Source organism: Anthonomus grandis, chromosome 16, assembly GCF_022605725.1.
Source record: "Anthonomus grandis grandis chromosome 16, icAntGran1.3, whole genome shotgun sequence".
NCBI lineage: Eukaryota > Metazoa > Arthropoda > Insecta > Coleoptera > Curculionidae > Anthonomus > Anthonomus grandis.
In genome coordinates this window covers 11,724,071-11,738,261 of record NC_065561.1, presented here as the reverse complement: position 1 = coordinate 11,738,261, position 14,191 = coordinate 11,724,071, and positions in this window count along the sequence as shown.

The window sequence follows — 14,191 nt, the reverse complement described above, 5'->3', positions numbered from 1 at the left end:
CGTCTAACCTTTCATCGACCGTGATACACCCTGCGTGCTTTGTACTTTTTTAATAAAGATTTTCAATACCCTGTATTGCAAAAACCAAGCAAACTTTACAGGATGATTTTCCAATAAAAAATAAGAAAAAAAAAATATATGAATGTATGATTCCAGTTTACCTATACAGTACCTCACAGACCTGACATTGGAGTGGAGGATACTTATGCCAGGCACAATTCGTTTGAGTCAAGGGCCATCCGCTCTATTGGGTCTTCTTTAGTGGCGGTTGGATGTTCAAAAAGAGGTTAATCTTGATGCCCTCCGTTCCCAGTATCACCTTTACTTTGTCCTTACCAACACCAACTTTAAATGATGTTATTTATTTATACTTCGTCACCATTTTTTTACAAATGCACTTCATATTAGTGCCTTCCAAGAATTATAGAATATCATGTGCCTCTGTCTAAAAGAAGAAGTAAAATCAAGTTCGAAAAAACAAGAGGTATGGTCTGGAGAATTGTCTGTGGTGCATACTCTATCACATCAACAGAAGATGCTGATGTTACATTCCTCCATTAGAAAAACTCATTCATCTCAGATAAGAAGAGATATAAGAAAGTAGGCTTTTTGAAAGGGTTGTAAATAGCACTCTCAAAAATCGTAATATTAATAGCTGACGAATAACATAGCGAGATGCATTCGTTAGCAGAACGACATTAAAGTGTAGGACAGAATTTCGATATGAAGTTTAATAGGAATATTACGCAAATACGATGGACATGGTCAGTTTGCCAGCCATCACAAACATATCTGTGACTTGAATAACCCTAAGTGCACTATTTGTAACAGAAATCCGGATCAGCTACATGAAGATGACTAGTACATTGATTGACACGCCTATTCAAAGGCTGAAATTTTCTACAAACTTTAAAGACCTTATAAAAAGTAGTCACAAGAAGAACAGGTATTGTATTCGCAGGCATGGATCCTGATCGAATCATGTTGTTGTTAAATCACAGGACTTTAAATATGCTTAAGCAATTTGTTGAGAGCCGATTATGTCCTTATTCAGTTAAACCTTATATGTCTTTTGTTTTTATTTGTATTGGATTAGACTTAGTATAATAGGACAATCGTCTTATTATACTAAAAGGTCTATGGTCCCTTTTGGGTTTTTTAATAATAATAATAATAATAATAATAATAATAATAATAGTAATAATAAGCTTTATTTCCAACAGGTTACATATATCGAGTTGCAGGAAAATCAGTTAAATATATAAATTTACAAGTATCAATGCAAGAACTGTATTAGATCCTTGTAACTAAACTATGAAAGAATTACTATATAATAAAAAAAAGGAGTGAGTTTGAGAAAAATAAATAATAAAAAATCAACACTAAATTAGGATAAAATTCAAGAATTAATTAAAATCAACAGAGCAGAAAAAAATAAGTAAATAAATGTATTCAAACTAAAAACTAAATAACTAAGAACTAAATAACCTAGCCTCCCCCACCGACGATACGTAGGTGACTCAAAATAAGTGACAGATTGTCATGGTGAATGTCACAAGAATCAGCAATAGTGTTAAAGTTTTGACACATAAAGTGAATAGGACTCTGGTACAGAATGTTGGACCTGGCTGTGTCCAGGTTAAAAGCTGGACAGTGTCTAGATCCTGGGCGTGGCATATGCAAATCCTTTGCAAAAGGGATGGGCAGTCAATTTTATGGTTAAGAAAGTTAACCAAGAATGTCACCGAATGCATTTCTCTTCTCTTTGCAAGTGACCGTTCATTATATCTAGAAAGCAGCAGGTTATGGTCAAAACCCCTTGGAGGAGATTCCATCATCCTTAAATGCCAAACATTTAAGGAATCGCCGTTGGACTGATTCTAATAGGTGAATGTGCTGGTTGTAAATGGGAGACGAAATGAGGGAGCTGTATTCCAGCCTGGATCTAACAAATGCATAGTAGAGAGTTTTGGCAGTGGCAGTGTTCGAAAAAAGTGTGCAATTTCTAATAATAAATCCCAGCATGCGAGTAGCCCTAGAAACAGTATCTTCTTTTATGTGGGGGATAAAAGAAAATTTTTGGTCAAAGATGACTCCAAGATCGTTAAAACAGGTAGATCTTGCCAGAGACTCTCCATTAACTGAGTAATTAAAGACAAATGGACTTTTGATTGGGAAGTAGCTGGCCACATTACACTTGGAAACATTAAGCTTAAGCCTGTTCAAAGTGCACCAATGGTGTACAGTATTGATGTTCTCTTGCAGTTGACCACAATCTGCTAAAGAGTCAATCCTATGGAAAAGTTTTAGGTCATCAGCATTTGCTAACCGAGAGCAAGTGAGGGTGGAGATCAAGTCATTATCGGAAACGTTAAAGAGAAGAGGACCCAAGTTAGAGCTCTGCGGAACTCCAGAGGTGGGTGAAAAACAAGCAGATCTAAATTCTTCGACCACTACAAACTGAGAGCGGTCAACTAAATAGGAGTTAAGGAGCTTTATCAAGTGATCGGAGAATCCAAACTGACGTTCAAGCTTATTTAATAGGATGAAGTGGTCAAAAGCCTTTTAAAAGTCTGTGTAGATAACATCGATTTGACCTCTATCATTAAGTGCTTTACACACAAACTGAGAAAAGAATGCTAGGTTTGTAGTACATGATCGACCAGAAAAAAAGCCATGTTGCTCGTTGGCCAGCATAGATTTAACCTTGGGAAAAATTAATTTATAAAGAGCCAACTCGAATAACTTTGAGAAATTGCACAGAATGGATATAGGTCGGTAATTCTCTATTGTTCCAGCATCGCCCTCTTTAAAGATAGGGCAAACTTTGGCTTGCTTCCAGATATTGGGAAAAATACCTGTGTTAAGGATCAGATTAAATATGTGGAGCAGAAAGTCTGTAAGTGCAACAGAGCAGTCCTTAGCTAAAAAACTAGGAATTAGATCTGAGCCAGAGGTCATTTTGCTTTTGAGACACTTGCTCGCCGTTATAATGTCGGTAGCCGCGAGTGCGACGACGTCTATGCTAGTTAAGGGAGGTTCAGAGACAACAGGGTGATCGCTGGGAAGTGAGTTCGTATATACACTCCGGAAATAATCTCCAAAAGCGGACACAATGCTGTCAGGCGTATTGTATTATTGGTATCTTTAAAATTAAATTCCTTTATTTCACCTTTATAAAGGGGTAGGTTATTAAGAAAGGTAAGGCCTGCATGGAATTTAAATGACAGAGAAGGATGGTAGGTATTCTCCGGGACAAGAGATGTACCGCTGTTAAGTACAAAGATATCGAAGCCTGCAAAGATTAAATCCAAACAGCGAAGATTGTTATTTACCACGTTATTACATTGCTTATAGTTCAGGAAATCAAAAAAATTACTTAGAAGTTGACCTTTACTATTGGGAGATACCGAGTGTTCAATATAAGTGGGGACATTAAAGTCTCCCAGGATAATCACATGTTCACAATAGATTACATTAAACATGGAAAAGGCTTTAAGAAAGCGTTCTAATTGCACGGAGTCGATGGAAGGAAGAACGTACAATACAAAAATATACAGTATGAAATGATTAAATTTAACTCTACATCCTACAAGGTCAATTTGCGGTATTTCTTGGTTGATCGCAGAGAGGTCGAGGGCTTCCGAGGAGAGCTGCTTTAGAATCCCTAGTAGAACACCACCACCCCTTGAAGCAGCAACAAGGTCAGTTCTTCTGTCAGAACGGTACATTACGTATGAGTTGGGAAGGATTTCACCATCAAGTACATCATTTTGGAGTCAAGTTACTGTGATGGAGATAATATCATAGCAAGAAGTAGACGCAGCACTAAAGAAGGTATTGGTCTTGGATTGCAGGCCGCGGGTATTCTGGTAATAGCAAGAAACTAGATTTTTTAAGAAGTGGGAGGAGAGACCACTTCCCCGGTTGTCCTTGGTTTTTTAACCTTCTCATAAAAGACCTTTTCTTCCATAAATATATTCTTTATAACTTGTGAGTAATAAATAAATTAAATAAATAACAATTAAAAAAAAAGAAAGTTAGATTAAAGAGTAAAGTTAGGTTAAAGTAGAAAGTATTTTTTTCATACTTCTAATAATTTTTGCTACTAATACTTCTCTGCTGCACAAAGAAATATGCTACTTTATAACCACTATAACCACTTTAGTGTCCCTCTATACCAGTAAGACAGTATTGTATGGAAGTGAATAAAATATATACTTCATTGCTATGTACAATCCTTAAAGACTAAGAAAACATTTGGAAGGATGATCTTTTATTGATCAATTTTCATTTTTTCCGATAGATAATTCGTATCGAATTAGCAGTATAAATAGCAGACAAAAGCTTTCTACAGCATCGACCATAACCATCGACCAAGAAGATTTTTTCTTCTTAAGGCGAAAAAATGGTAACTTCCAACCGCTAAATATTGCATATTACTCTAATAGACTTCTCTTTGGCTTATTAATCTCGGTAGAAAATAGAGAACATTGGTTAATCTTAGCGTCGCCTTCGGTATTTCTTTTACATCCTTAGTTAGTAACTTACAGCCCAAGATGGTACACTGGATCTACATCAGGTGCTACAAACCATTACGTCTGCACCTGGATGGAGGCTTTACTGGATTTGCCAAGTCAGACGGGGACTACAGTTGATGGAATATAAGAACAGTCAGCACGATTCCATAAGGTATTAAAGAATCCGGATAATCGGTGATGATAAAACATAAAAATTATTGTCGGATCATATGATTTTCAGGGACAAAGTTGATTTAACTTTTAAAGTTGCGTATTCAAATAGATAAGGGTGCAGCGACAGCGGCCTTATAATTTGTGAAGATTTAAATTGGTAAACAGACTAATAAAAGACCCACGAAGGTGCAGAAGCTGAAAAACTAAGAAGAAAAACTAAGACGAAAGCTATCTACTGGACGTTTTAATCAGTCACATAATTATGATATGATAGATTGACAGCTGACAGAAACGTGTTAGTAAACAAGGAGAATTACACGGTGGGCCAACGCGTCCTGATCATCAAAATTTTTTATCAAAATAGTGAAAGTTTAATTGCCACTATTCATAAAAAGCCTCCAATGTTCGGTCGAAATAATGTTCCTAATTCATCTACTGTAAAAGGGAAAATCACATAATTCAAAAGTACTAGTTCGAACAGTTCGCGAGAGTGTGATAGTTGTTGTTATCCACTCATTGTCCGGACTAGCAATTTGCGATCTTGCCGGTTTAGTAATGAATTTTTAAAGAGTGTGATAGAAAGATCAGAGGCATCCATTTGTCATCGTGTACAAGTCACTCTTCAGCAAATTCTCACTAAATATATACAGCTACATTCCTACAAAATCCAACTGACTAAACAACTTCTGCCAGCACACCATGAACAGCGAAGAACTGCATTAAGATTTTGTAACGGTGAATAGCGACCGTTATCGTGTTGTAATAACTCAGTTTCTTATGCCTCATTTGGAAGCTATTGATATTGACAATATGTAGTTTCAGCAGGATAGTGGTACATGTTATATCACCCCTGAAATATTGAAACAAACGATGATCTTGCACAAGTTTGATCCTGATCCTATTATTTCCAGAATTGACCTCCACGCTCTTAGGATTTAACGCACTTAGACTTCTGCCTGTGGGGTTATCTAAAGTCACATTGACAGTAAACCGGCAATCATCGAAGCTATAAAAGCAGAAATTAGACACTATATCCATGAAATACCACCACCAAAAGGCTTAGGGCATTGGCGTTTAAGATGCCCCTACTCATTACAATTCCAAAATTGGAATGGTCTTTTAGGTTATCCAGCTAAAAATTACTCAATCTTCTTTAGGCGGTCTAGTTGCTTGAAAAGCTGCCTCATACTTTAGTCCATGGACCAAAGCTTCCAAAATACTTTTATGCATGGTATACCTTAAAGCATGGTTAGTATCTGGATCTCGAAACCGGTCAATAAAACAATTTATAGAAATTTGTTTTCGGAACTCTGGTGGGGTTGAAAGGTAAGCCAGATTTACTAATCGAGCAACGCCGGCCTCAAACTGTTGGAGTCCTTCGTCGGGTTGCTGTCTCTTAAGTTTTAGTTGAGCCTGGTACACATATTGTATATGAGATACATATCTAAGGTACGTACTAGTACGTCAAAATTGAGTTGATCCTCCGATGGTTCTTAGTAGTGCAACTTCTCCTGTAGGGTAGTCCTATCGTCGGAACCTTTGGTGTGATGCTCAAATTATGAGACACTCTCTTAAGGGTAAAAATAAAGAGTTTAGGTTAGTGGTAAAGCTGTCTTGTAATTTCTCCTTTAAGGCATGACTTTGATTGCCCTTTCTTCGTTATGCCAGTGATTTCTCCTAGGCCTCAAACTGATTTAAGTCGATACTCCATACTTCTTTGCCGTCAAATTTTGATGGCTTCACTTTCATCATTGTTTGCATTCCAGGATTAAGGGAGGCCCGCTTTACTTTTATCTCTAGTTCTTGAATCTTTTTTTGTTCTTGCCCCAATTCTTCTTCCACTATTGCTTCGAAGTTAGTCGTTAATTGTTTCTGATTCATCTCCAGATCTTTTCTAAGTTCCTGTCTCAGTCGTCCTGTTCTTTTTTAAGATTATCTTTGAGTACGGACTTAATTGCCTTTAATAAATCTTCCTGTATCTTGTCATGTTCTTTTTGTTTACGGTCTCGTTCTTCTTGTTCTTCCTTCTCCTTACGGTCTCACTCCTCTTGTACTTTTCTCTGTTTAAGATCTTTTTCGTCTTGTTCTACTTTTTGCTCGTCCAATTTTCTTAATAGCAGCTTCATTCATTTATTGTTCTCCATCTTGGTTTGACTTTATGTTAAAAGCATCCACTAAAATAGACTTCCAAATAATCTTTAGCCCTGACATCAATTGTAACAAAATTCAGGAATACACTCTTATTGACAACGTCCAAAGCTTTAGCCTAACTGGCGTTGATTGTCTCCAAGATAAAAACTTACTAAATAGTTAAAACTGAATAAAATGTCATGAAACGCGTCTCTTTTAAAGCCCCATGAAACAATTTAGAAATATTTAAAATTCATTTGAATTTCCATTCTTTCAGAGTTTCTTAAGTGAACAATTTATTTTTTTAATATTAAAAATTATGTATTACATATTACATTACATAGAGGGGTATACGAATTTTACAAAGACGACCTTAAACATTTTTTAAGGTCTTTATGGCACAAAAAAGGTTTAGAAACACTGATTTAGATACTCTAATAAAACTGTAGTACAGCCACATCTAATTAAACCTGGCAAACCCTTTATATTCATCAAACGTAATTAACGCTCCATACGTCACCGTATGAGGAATCTTGCAAAAAGAAACTATCAAAGATCGATAAAAAGCATTAGACCGGAGCCGGGGGCCGGGATAAATATAAGAAATTCGGCCTAAGGAAATGGAAAAAGCGACGGAAAGAAAAAAGTATTCCCTTGAATGCCAAGTGAACCACATGAGTTATCGTCGACTTACCCGATTTGAATTGGTAATGAAATTGGAAAAACAAAATTTGCCTTGATTTATGCCCAGCCGCAAGAATTATATGAGCCAAAAGGAAAGTTAAAATTTACGAGTGAGGCTAGAACAAGCGCCAAGAATTTTTCCTTATTTGTCGAAGTTAAAAGGGACATTTTATTTATTAGTTTTGTGAGTATTGGACGTTTACCACATTACTTTCATGACACCGAAGTTAAATGCATAACTTAATACGTTACGAATGATATTTTTCTTATACAAACTCCGAAACAAGCTTTGCGTTTTGAAAAACTGAGCAATTTTAATTTTGGTATGTGTAACCGAGGTTTTCGTGTGTCAGATAAAGAATAAGGCGGCAGTAACGTCACGATAGTTGGTTTGATCAAATTATCGAGATTAGAAAGAAAATTAGAGCTATGTTGGTTTATGTAGACATGTAAATGTGCAGTAATTATAGGTTTGTTATACGAAAAGTGATGTTTTTGTTTTTTTTTTGTGTGAGTTAAACATGCATGCATAATTACGTGATCAAAATGTCTTTGTCTATTGTAATCTCCCAAAAGATGTTAATAAGTCTGTTGTTTGATGTATTTTTTTACAGATTATAAAACAGGAACACGACTAAAATAGCCCTCATTTACTGCCAAACTTCTAATCAGATTTATTTATTGGTCTTCTGTCTTTAGCTAAGAAATATTACCCGCTTTCCAAAGAATTGAGCAAATAATAGACCCACGTATTCTGGAAAAAAGGGTCCTTGTCCCCTTATATATTCCCCAAAATATCAAACTTGCAAAGTCATGTCCTTTTTATGTTGTAGTCAATGCAAAGTTTTATATTTGTTTCCGGATTGAGTGGGTTTACTCCAGATTTTATTGTATTTGAAATAGATGGGAAAAATTGGGAATATATTAGATATATAAGATCCTTTTTCTAATAAGTCGAAGCTAGGACCCTTTTTAAATAAATTGTTATAAACAAAAGTTTCCTAATGGTGTCCTAAATAAAGTATTAAGAATAAAATCATTCATAGGTCATTATAATAAAAATAATAATAATATTAACTCAATATATTAATGAAAAGCCAGAAGACTAGATCCATTATATAAAAGCGGTATAGAGATAATACACGGTAACACTGTTTTCTGATCAATAAAATAAAAAAAAATATGTATATAATATTTAATTTTCTCTGAAGTTCCTTATTGTGTTCGGGGGTTGTAAGGATGTGCTTTCTACGTATATTTATATAATGTATATAATTTTCCTATATTATATATATTATATGTATATAATACTCCTTTGAGATAGATAGGACACTGAAATTTAATGATGTTATAAAACAGACAAGCCGAGTGCAGTACACGCCTACTGAACATTGACAAACAGCTAAGTTCTTTGTAATGGTTAAGAAACTACAAGAGTTTTGCATAACATTTTAATGCAACTAAGAAAAAGACAATAAATTATTGAACATTTTAGGGATTCACAAAATTCGAAAGATCAAGGGAAGAAACCTGAATGTTATGCGTTAAATTAGATTGATGATAACCCAGCATCACGAGGTCTTCGAGTTCTTCATCTTTAGGATTTATCCAAAACTTCAGGAGCAAAAAGAAAAATAAAAACGGGAGAAGAAAAACAAGAAGAGAAATATCAATAGAAAATAAAAAATGTAGAAGAAACTTCAGGCTATATCGAAATTCCAGAAGATACCAAAGAAGGAACAATTAATGGATGATTGGAAATCACCAAATATCACGGAAAGTTCAACAAATTTCGTAAAAAAAATTCAAAAATACTTTCTGGGTTACTAATCATACTCCTCACTCTTATTAATTGTAGTAATCATAGGTTTCTAGTATTAAAATAACTTTACAAAAATGAGTCACAATTTAGCAACCAAACACGGAAAAATAAAGAAGAAGACAAAGAAGAAAAAATCTGTAGAAGAAGATGATGAAAAAGAACAAGGAAATACGGATAACTATTAAAAGATTAGCATAATGAGCCAAAATATAAACAGAAAAAAAAATTGAACAATAAAAAAAGAGAAGAGGAAAAAGAAAAATTAGAAGAAGAACAAGATGACGAATAAGAACATTAAAACAAGAAATAAATGGAATTAATAGTCGATTAAAATATTGAGCCAAAATTTAATTAAAATAAAAGCGAAATAAAATGCATAAAGAAGAAAATAAAAACAAACAAAGAGTTATCAGCGTACTAGATTATTGAGCAAATAATTTAAAAAAATTGTGATAGTACGAGTGCATCACATAGTTTAATTTTGGTTTTCTTTTCTAAGTAATGCCTGTGAAGAAAAAGAGATTTAAGAGAATCTTTTTGTAGGATTTTTTAATATACACTATTATGTATTCGGTAAATTTAATTTAGTGTCACATACATATGAAACCTAGATTTTTAAAGAAATTTTTTAAATAAATATTGGCGTTTCCGATACTAAGATCCAACTGACCCAAGATATTTTCACGTAGTTTATCATAACAAAATAATAAAGCCATCGATTTCAAGAGGTTCAACCTTAGCGTGTGATCCTCGGACACATCACAAATTGCCGACTTCCAAGCACTCGGAAACGTTGAGAATCGTAAACAATAATTAATGAAATGTTTTATATAAGGAATGATAAAGGGGCAGCACAATATTAAAGTAGTACAGTTTATATCATTGCTTCCAGAAGCCTTAGATTTCATCCCAAGTACAATATTGGCAATTGTATCCTCTGTTACCTCAGTGAAACACAACTCCTGATTAACTCTTTTATTATTCTTGTAAAATTCCTAAAGGTCTTTGTTAGGAACAGAGTTTATATTTGTTGTACCAACAAAATATGTAAATTGATTTTGTAGGGTTTTATGGGCTGGAAGTGAATTGATTTTTCTATTCACAGCATTATTTTTTTTTATTTAGCCCACTTATATCTAGAGTTTCAATTCTGGAATTTTATATTTAGCTTTTTTGCTTTTTTTCTGCGTGATATGCTGCTGTAAAAGTATTACGAAGCTGTTTGTAATATTCCCAGTATTGAGGCAAACATGTAAGGCGAAATCGAAATTATATTATCTAATAAAACTTTTTGTTCAAATAAGGATAAAGACTAGGGTAAATTACTGAAGTAATTGGTATTAAAATATTATTGCAAAAGTATTTTTTTTCCAAATTACTTTTCTGATTCTGAGTTTTTTTTACGGTGAAAGACATTTTGTGGCCTGTGACACACAGCCGTATCAGATTTTTAACGACTAAACCTTTCCTCGACACCTCGCGGCCCAAAGTAGGATTCCTTGGAACTACTGGATCTTATACTTCAAAAAGGTGGTCAGCTAACCCAAATAACAATTTACAGTCACCTAAGTTGAGATTACTATTATTGTCCCTAGTTGCAACGTTGTTTTCAGTGCAAAATTTAGTTGGTTTTGCAACGACGTTTATTTTCGACCAAACTTCGATGTACTGCACCTGTTGTAAAACTCTGCTGTTTTTACAACGTATTTTTTTACTATAGATGGTAGTAGTTGTAATTTACACTTAAAACAACCACGTGCAGACGTGTACAATTTTTAGAATCAGAAACCTAGTAAGAACAACGTTTCCTCATCGTTAGCAAATGGGTATTACATTACCTGATCGTCTGTGTTGAGCATTTTTCGCTGTAGAGGGAGCTTTTTGATATGTTTTAAAGAATTTAAGGAAGAAGATAAAAAACAAAGGTAGAGAGAATAAGAGGAAGAAATACTATTCAATTCAACATAACCTACTTAATCTATATTTTTATAATTTATTTTTTGCTTGGAATAATTGGGATCTATTATTTTCGTTTGGCTTTAAAAAATGAAGAGATATAAAGACTTTAAATATTCTGCAACTTACTACAGACGCAAAAAAAAAAACTTGGAATGGATGCAAAAATGCCGACAACTAGCTTACCTAAAGTTGATATGGATTATGTAGAACCAATGGAAGTAGCGAAAGATAGCAGTGGAAAGGTTTGTATTAAATTTTACATGTAAACTACTTTAAAATGTCCTTCCATTCTTTCGGAGTTTATATTTTTCGAATTTTTTTGTAGAAGTTTAAGTTTTTGTTTATTAAAGTTTGTAAAACGTGCTGCATACGCGCAACAAACTGCAAACAATAATTGAAATATTAAAATTTTAGGTTAGGTCCATCCGTTCTTCCTCTTGCTCGACGCCAACCAGTGACAAGGACAGCGGGTTTCTTTACATAAGATCAATAAAAAAAATACCTCTTTTTTTTTCAAAATCCGTTATAAATTCAGGGCGCGCGTGTTATTTAGGGTTAAAATAACATCTTTTCACAGTAAACTATGTTCCGTTTATAAAAGTGCTTGTATGTCTTTCAAAACTAGTATTTTACCCGTATAATTCACTATATTAAAATACATACAAACCAAACATCAATAAAGACTGTTAAAAAAGTAATTAATTTTTCTGTCGTTATGGCGTCCATCCGTCCAAAAAAAAGTAACTTTAAAAACGTTGCAAAAGCGTTTAAAAAGTTAACGGGTAGTCACTGCGTAACGTTGAGACAACCAAACAAATCTCTTTCAAATTGGTGTAAAACGGGGTTGTCTCTACAGTTAAGATAACGTAACAATGCAACGTTGTGTTGCAATTTGCAACGTTGTCGCGTCGAAAAATTGCTAATTGGGAAGCGTGGACATTAATTCTCTCATTGTGTTAGGAGCTAGTGTATGAGTTGTTTGTTTTACAAATTGTCTTTATTCTACCCATCTAGGGCAGTAGAAAAATGTATGTTTAACCGTATCTGTTGTTAACCGTTTAACCGTTTGACCTAAGTTAAAACGCTTTAGGTAGGCTTGGAAATTGACCATGACCACTAAGTAGCTGTGTCAAGTAAAAGTCTGCTTCACCATGTTTCCTTTCTTCCCAAGGTCTTGAGTTGGGTATTAGCCTTTTCCTCCAACCTGCTTTGCCATTGTCTCGATTGTACTCTTCTCGCTACTTTTTCCTTCCCTCGCTATTCTGACTTTCTTATTTTAGCATGTTTCCTATTCCAGTCCTGTTAAGCTGTTTGGAGAGTGAGTTTAATGCTTATAAGGCTTGCGTGAACCTTATATTTTTCCCAAACCTTGATTAACCAGGGATGAGGGACAGAGTCGTAGGCGTTATGGCAATCGACATAGCAGCATAATATTATTATTACTACCATAGGGTATTTGCTATTTAATATAGCTGGTTTATGATCCGATGAGAGGTAACTCCAAATTAAGTTTTTAAGTTTTTAGATCCAATGTTTTTTTTGGTCATTTAAGATGTTGGTATATTCTTCTGTACATTTTTGATGGCATATTTCTGCTGCAATATCTACTAAGTTAAACCCTTTTTTCTTTAATGGCAGAAAATATATAAAAGCCAGTTTTCCTTTTCTGCTCATTTTTATTTAAGGTGAGATCGAAGGAGGTGAAGAAGAAGTTATCAAGTTATTGAACTAAATAATATCATGTGTTCATTATGTCATTGCTTCACCCCTACATAATTTAGGGATGAAGCAACCATATAGCTTCTTTGTAGATCAAATTATAAATTAATTTCGACAATTGAACATACTGATAAAGACAGGTGATGAAGACAGCCAGTTGTCAAACTGCCATTTTAAAGTCATCAAATAAAAATATACACTTATTTTATTACCGTGATATATTAAATAAATCTTTTATATGAACATAATGCCTCAGAGAACTAACAGTATCAAGAAAAGTAATGATGAAGATAAAGTACAAAAAAATTGAGAAAATATTGAAGACAATTCTTCTTCTGAATCTCTAAATTAGAAGATATATATGATATAAACTTAATTGGCAGTCAAGTGGTGCCTTATTTGTATTTTTAGATTTGTTTTATATTTCTGATATTGATACTACTATCAATAAAAAGGCTGAATTTAACTAGAAGTTTTATAAGAAATTTGGGCTTCTTGATCGAATGACCGAGAAAGAGTTTGAGAAAGAGGTAAAGAAGATATGTAATTGCTGTCTGAAGCATATGAAAGACCTTCACGAGCTTCATGTCAAGAGAACGGCAGGTATAATATATTAATAAAATATACCATTTTTATGGCGCTAAATGTTGATGCATTAATAGGTATATTAACCTCGAAAATCGAAAAGAATCTGACCATCTCTCTAAATCAGATACTTACAGAATGAACCGATTTATTTCCAGAATGTTAGAGATCTTAGAACTAAGGCTCTGCTTTACTTCTAAATGAGAAATTCTCTAGTCTCGAAATCTCTCCGGATTTTTATACAGCTTTTGTTGAAATTGAGTTACTCACCTTTTCTAGGGCCTAATAATAAAATGTATAGATTATATTTTATGCCAATTAGTGTAATAACCATCTTACTCACAATTTTTAGAAACTCTTAAATTAAGCTACACAGATAAGGCAATTATAAATCATCATAACTTGCTCATTTTGCTTAAGTTTATTATATATTGTTAGACTGTTTATATGAGTATTGATTATAAAAAATGTTACATAAAAGTTTCACTAAAACAGAAGAAATTTACTTTCATAATTGGTGAATTAATAATATCCAACAAAAACGACATTTTATTTACGAGAAACTTGGATAAATTAAATGATCCTAGTCTAAAACATA